Here is a 7,484-nt window from a genome sequence, read left to right as displayed (position 1 = left end):
TTAGGGACTGTGTAATGACACACAATAACACACACACACAGACACAGTCTATCACACTAACACACACAATCTACACCCACATTATTCTTTAGTTGTATTGTTTGTACAAGTCATAGTATTCTAACCCTAATGCTGATTCTAACCCTAATGCTGATTCTAACCCTAATGCTGATTCTAACCCTAATGCTGATTCTAACCCAAATGCTTATTCTAACCCTAATGTTGATTATAACCCTAATCTAACAATAATGATGATTCTAACCCTAATGCTGATTCTAACCCTAATTTTGATTCTAACCCTAATGCTGATTCTAACCCTAATCTAACCCTAATGCTGATTCTAACCCTAATGCTGATTCTAACCCTAATCTAACCCTAATGTTGATTCTAACCCTAATGCTGATTCTAACCCTAATGCTGATTCTAACCCTAATGCTGATTCTAACCCTAATGCTGATTCTAACCCTAAGCACTCTAGAAATAGCTTTATTCCTTGTCTGGACCTGCAAAATGTCCCCAGTTGGTCGAATTTTTGTTAGTTTGCTATTCTTGCGGGGACTTCTGGTCCCCACAAGTATAGTTAATCATGTCCACTCTCACACTCGAACACACACAATCTACACACACATTATTCTTTAGGTATATTGTTGTATTTAATATTTGTGTGAATGTTTTTGGCTATTAGTGTGTCTGTGATTGGTTACTTATCATGTTTTATGTTCATTTCTGTTGTATTGTACCTTATCTTTAAAGGAACTAGTAGTATTTAAGTATTTATGTTGTATTGTACCTTAACTTTAAAGGAACTAGTAGTATTTAAGTATTTCTGTTGTATTATACCTTAACTTTAAAGGAACTAGTAGTATTTAAGTATTTCTGTTGTATTGTACCTTAACTTTAAAGGAACTAGTAGTATTTAAGTATTTCTGTTGTATTATACCTTAACTTTAAAGGAACTAGTAGTATTTAAGTATTTCTGTTGTATTATACCTTAACTTTAAAGGAACTAGTAGTATTTAAGTATTTCTGTTGTATTGTACCTTAACTTTAAAGGAACTAGTAGTATTTAAGTATTTATGTTGTATTATACCTTAACTTTAAAGGAACTAGTAGTATTTAAGTATTTCTGCTGTATTGTACCTTAACTTTAAAGGAACTAGTAGTATTTAAGTATTTCTGTTGTATTGTACCTTAACTTTAAAGGAACTAGTAGTATTTAAGTATTTCTGTTGTATTGTACCTTAACTTTAAAGAAACTAGTAGTATTTAAGTATTTCTGTTGTATTATACCTTAACTTTAAAGGAACTAGTAGTATTTAAGTATTTATGTTGTATTGTACCTTAACTTTAAAGGAACTAGTAGTATTTAAGTATTTCTGTTGTATTATACCTTAACTTTAAAGGAACTAGTAGTATTTAAGTATTTCTGTTGTATTGTACCTTAACTTTAAAGGAACTAGTAGTATTTAAGTATTTCTGTGTTCTGATTGTTTTTATGGTTTCAGCTCAACAAACAGATTCCTGGATTCTGACGACTCAATCAGCAGCATAGAAATAACAGAAGAAGAATATGTGCCAGGGGCAGAAAGTGAGAGCAGTTTAGAGGACTTTAACGCATTGATGGACAAATGCCCCACTAAGCCAGATCTGCAACAGACGATGGTTCTGCAGGTAAGACATGAGGAGACAGTTTAATAGATCCTGTATATGCAGACATCATAGGATACCAGAGATGGATCTGCAGGTGAGACATATGAGGACACAGTTTAATAGATCCTGTATATGCAGACATCATAGGATACCAGAGATGGTTTTACAGGTAAGACATATGAGTAGACAGTTTAATAGATCCTGTATATGCAGACATCATAGGATAACAGAGATGGTTTTACAGGTAAGACATATGAGTAGACAGTTTAATAGATCCTGTATATGCAGACATCATAGGATACCAGAGATGGTTTTACAGGTAAGACATGAGGAGACAGTTTAATAGATCCTGTATATGCAGACATCATAGGATACCAGAGATGGTTCTGTAGGTAAGACATGAGGAGACAGTTTAATAGATCCTGTATATGCAGACATCATAGGATACCAGAGATGGTTTTACAGGTGAGACATATGAGGAGACAGTTTAATAGATCCTGTACATGCAGACATCATAGGATACCAGAGATGGTTTTACAGGTAAGACATGAGGAGACAGTTTAATAGATCCTGTATATGCAGACATCATAGGATACCAGAGATGGTTCTACAGGTAAGACATATGAGTAGACAGTTTAATAGATCCTATACATGCAGACATCATAGGATACCAGAGATGGTTCTGCAGGTGAGACATGAGGAGACAGTTTAATAGATCCTGTATATGCAGACATCATAGGATACCAGAGATGGTTTTACAGGTGAGACATGAGACAGTTTAATAGATCCTGTACATGCAGACATCATAGGATACCAGAGATGGTTTTACAGGTGAGACATGAGACAGTTTAATAGATCCTGTACATGCAGACATCATAGGATACCAGAGATGGTTCTACAGGTAAGACATATGAGGAGACAGTTTAATAGATCCTGTATATGCAGACATCATAGGATACCAGAGATGGTTTTACAGGTAAGACATATGAGGAGACAGTTTAATAGATCCTGTATATGCAGACATCATAGGATAACAGATATGGTTTTACAGGTAAGACATATGAGGAGACAGTTTAATAGATCCTGTACATGCAGACATCATAGGATACCAGAGATGGTTTTACAGGTGAGACATGAGGAGACAGTTTAATAGATCCTGTACATGCAGACATCATAGGATACCAGAGATGGTTTTACAGGTGAGACATGAGACAGTTTAATAGATCCTGTATATGCAGACATCATAGGATACCAGAGATGGTTTTACAGGTAAGACATGAGTAGACAGTTTAATAGATCCTGTATATGCAGACATCATAGGATACCAGAGATGGTTCTGTAGGTAAGACATGAGGAGACAGTTTAATAGATCCTGTATATGCAGACATCATAGGATACCAGAGATGGTTCTGCAGGTAAGACATATGAGGAGACAGTTTAATAGATCCTGTATATGCAGACATCATAGGATACCAGAGATGATACGGGAGGCTGTGGCAGGAAGATCAGGTAAGGAACCTGCCCAGGTAAATCTTATTGATGTGTTTGTTCCTGTCTCCACTTACCGCCTCTTTAGTCTCTGCTATTCTGAATTCTCTAAAACTCGCTAAAGGGTCTGAAACTACATTTTTTTGTAAGGAAAATTCACAGAGAAGATTCGGCCATTTTAACAATTTTATTTAATCAAATATAAATGGCAAAATTATTGTCTCTGCTTCTTGTGGAATTCTCCCTAACGCAAAGCATCTTAACAAAGTACTCCCTGTTCCCCAAACACCACAGCTCCCACTTGGGAAAAATAAGACATAATGTCAAGGTGTCAGGTGCACAGGAAACAAGGCCCATGAGAACTGTTTGCAGTGCAACTGATTTGTTTGAGGGGCTTGTTCACACAAATCCCCGAAGCTGTGGACCCGAAACTTAAAGAGAAGACGTGATTGGTTCATGTGTAAAGGGTATAAGGTAAAGAGAAGACGTGATTGGTTCATGTGTAAAGGGTATAAGGTAAAGAGAAGACGTGATTGGTTCATGTGTAAAGGGTATAAGGTAAAGAGAAGATGTGATTGGTTCATGTGTAAAAGGTATAAGGTAAAGAGAAGACGTGATTGGTTCATGTGTAAAGGGTATAAGGTAAAGAGAAGACGTGATTGGTTCATGTGTAAAGGGTATAAGGTAAAGAGAAGACGTGATTGGTTCATGTGTAAAGGGTATAAGGTAAAGAGAAGACGTGATTGGTTCATGTGTAAAGGGTATAAGGTAAAGAGAAGACGTGATTGGTTCATGTGTAAAGGGTATAAGGTAAAGAGAAGACGTGATTGGTTCATGTGTAAAGGGTATAAGGTAAAGAGAAGACGTGATTGGTTCATGTGTAAAGGGTATAAGGTAAAGAGAAGACGTGATTGGTTCATGTGTAAAGGGTATAAGGTAAAGAGAAGACGTGATTGGTTCATGTGTAAAGGGTATAAGGTAAAGAGAAGACGTGATTGGTTCATGTGTAAAGGGTATAAGGTAAAGAGAAGACGTGATTGGTTCATGTGTAAAGGGTATAAGGTAAAGAGAAGACGTGATTGGTTCATGTGTAAAGGGTGTAAGGGCACAATACAGTGTCTGATTCAATCAACAAATGTCTGTTTTTATATCTTGTCATGAATATATTTACACAAATATTTCTTTATGCAATTAATCCTTTACAATTGTTCACTGGTGCTTTTGTTCAGGAATACAGCAAATAAATTCACCTGCGCACCTGGCTGGTTATAGTGTTATTATTAAAGACTATAACTAATCACCTGGCTGATTATAGTGTTATTATTAATGACTATAACTCTATTACTAATCGAACCTATAAATAAAGTTGATCAAATTGATTCCACTGTAGTGTTTTATTGTCAGGGAAGCAGAAATAAGCTGTAGGCCTTTGGGTTTTCTAGGACTGTAGAATTATACAAAACATATCCTTGACTCTCTAAACAAATAACTATTGTTAATTTTACTGATATATTCCCATTAATATTTCTTCATGTTGTTAATAATTTACAATAGTTTATGTACTATTTATAAAGCATTTATTTATCAAGCATGTTTTCACACCTTGTAGGTTGATATGCATCTGATGCTAAAGAGGCCCGGCAACATTCTCTAGTGGTTCTGATATGCTGAAAGACCATTCAAACTGATCTAGATTAGAATCCATTCTCTAGTGGGTTCTGATATGCTGAAAGACCATTCAAACTGATCTAGATTAGAATCCATTCTCTATTGGTTCTGATATGCTGAAAGGCCATTCAAACTGATCTAGATTAGAATCCATTCTCTAGTGGGTTCTGATATGCTGAAAGGCCATTCAAACTGATCTAGATTAGAATCCATTCTCTAGTGGTTCTGATATGCTGAAAGACCATTCAAACTGATCTAGATTAGAATCCATTCTCTAGTGGTTCTGATATGCTGAAAGGCCATTCAAACTGATCTAGATTAGAATCCATTCTCTAGTGGTTCTGATATGCTGAAAGGCCATTCAAACTGATCTAGATTAGAATCCATTCTCTAGTGGTTCTGATATGCTGAAAGGCCATTCAAACTGATCTAGATTAGAATCCATTCTCTAGTGGTTCTGATATGCTGAAAGGCCATTCAAACTGATCTAGATTAGAATCCATTCTCTAGTGGGTTCTGATATGCTGAAAGGCCATTCAAACTGATCTAGATTAGAATCCATTCTCTAGTGGTTCTGATATGCTGAAAGGCCATTCAAACTGATCTAGATTAGAATCCATTCTCTAGTGGGTTCTGATATGCTGAAAGGCCATTCAAACTGATCTAGATTAGAATCCATTCTCTAGTGGGTTCTGATATGCTGAAAGGCCATTCAAACTGATCTACATTAGAATCCATTCTCTAGTGGGTTCTGATATGCTGAAAGGCCATTCAAACTGATCTAGATTAGAATCCATTCTCTAGTGGGTTCTGATATGCTGAAAGGCCATTCAAACTGATCTAGATTAGAATCCATTCTCTAGTGGGTTCTGATATGCTGAAAGACCATTCAAACTGATCTAGATTAGAATCCATTCTCTAGTGGGTTCTGATATGCTGAAAGGCCATTCAAACTGATCTAGATTAGAATCCATTCTCTAGTGGTTCTGATATGCTGAAAGACCATTCAAACTGATCTAGATTAGAATCCATTCTCTAGTGGTTCTGATATGCTGAAAGGCCATTCAAACTGATCTAGATTAGAATCCATCTTCCCCTTGTGCCCTAAACAACAGCCGACACTATTGTCCCCAGATGGTACTAGTTGGTCGGAACTTGGTCCCCAGATGGGACTTCCTGTTGACGCCAAATAAGGAGTTTCCTCTTGTGTCCCCACATTGATCACCTTCCCAGTCCCCACAATGTCATCTACCCTGATTTCAATGAATCAGTTACATTTGAAGGGGTGTATTCATTATAGATTTATTTTAGATGTTTTGATATTTTCATCTTGTCTCCAGGTTGTCAGGAAAGTGGTGTCCCCAGAATGTGGTGTGAGAACAGGTGTCCCCAGAATGTGGTGTGAGAACAGGTGTCCCCAGAATGTGTTGTGAGAACAGGTGTCCCCAGAATGTGGTGTGAGAACAGGTGTCCCCAGAATGTGGTGTGAGAACAGGTGTCCCCAGAATGTGGTGTGAGAACAGGTGTCCCCAGAATGTGGTGTGAGAACAGGTGTCCCCAGAATGTGGTGTGAGAACAGGTGTCCCCAGAAAGTGGTGAGAACAGGTGTCCCCAGAATGTGTTGTGAGAACAGGTGCCCCCAGAATGTGGTGTGAGAACATGTGTCCCCAGAAGGTGATATTAACACGTATTTGTGTGTGTGTGTGTGTGTGTTTGTGTCCACTGTGTGTGTGTGTGTGTGTGTCCACTGTGTGTGATCTCACAGGGAGCCGGATTACAGAGAGTCCTACACAGAGTTACCATGGAGTAAATAATAAACTATTGTTACTCCATGTATAGAAATGTCATATTCTGATCAAACATAAAACAGATTAGAGTGAAACATCAAGTTGTGTTTGACCCAGGAACCAAATGACACAGGGACACTGAGGTGTCATAAGAAACATTAAACCCTGGATAGAGGGGCTCAGTGAATGTGGTGTGGAATGTGTACAGGTGGGTCAGTGTGTCAGAGGAGACTCTGTAGAAGGACAGAGTGCCGGCTGGCCAGTCCAGATACACTCCTACTCTGTGGGGGCTGGAGGAGGGGACGTCTATGGTAGTGGGTTTATCATTGTGCCTGGCCATGTAACTTTTGTCATAGCAGACCAGACTCCAGGACATGCCATTATATCCAAGCCCACAATCATTACCCCCTTCTCTCCTGCTGATTCCTTTATATGTCACTCCTATACCAGCCCCTCCCCCACTCCACTCTGCCTCCCAGTAACAGCGCCCAGTCAGACCCTATCTACACAGCACCTGTCTCCAGTTCTCAAATCTCTCTGGGTGATCAGGATACGGCTGCTTCTCTCTCCTACATGTCACCTTTCTGTTCTCCTCAGACAGAGAGAGGTGTCTGTTTACTGTGTTTGGGTCCAGTGTGAGATCACAGACATCTGATGGACGAAACCAGACAAAATATTAGAAATCATCATCATTCACATTAGAATGTTAACTCACTTTTCACTAATTCATTTAATGTAGATGTTTCTAGGTATCAAAAGGAGAAGTTAAGGTAACTTGAGGCTTGTTGAATGATCATATGTTATACTGTATGGTAATATAAAACACACTTATTCCCATTAATTACACACACACACACACACACACACACACGTATGCATGCATGAACAAAA

At 38.1% G+C, this 7,484-nt stretch overlaps 1 pseudogene; it reads right to left on the bottom strand.

The window, feature by feature from the left end:
• Nucleotides 1-6,365: 6,365 nt before the first annotated feature.
• Nucleotides 6,366-7,227, bottom strand: LOC120036886 (annotated as a pseudogene).
• Nucleotides 7,228-7,484: the final 257 nt, after the last annotated feature.

The sequence above is a fragment of the Salvelinus namaycush genome, unplaced genomic scaffold, assembly GCF_016432855.1.
Source record: "Salvelinus namaycush isolate Seneca unplaced genomic scaffold, SaNama_1.0 Scaffold150, whole genome shotgun sequence".
NCBI classification, from domain to species: Eukaryota; Metazoa; Chordata; class Actinopteri; order Salmoniformes; family Salmonidae; genus Salvelinus; species Salvelinus namaycush.
Note: the sequence above shows the minus strand (reverse complement) of the source record. Positions and strands in the feature narration are given on the sequence as shown.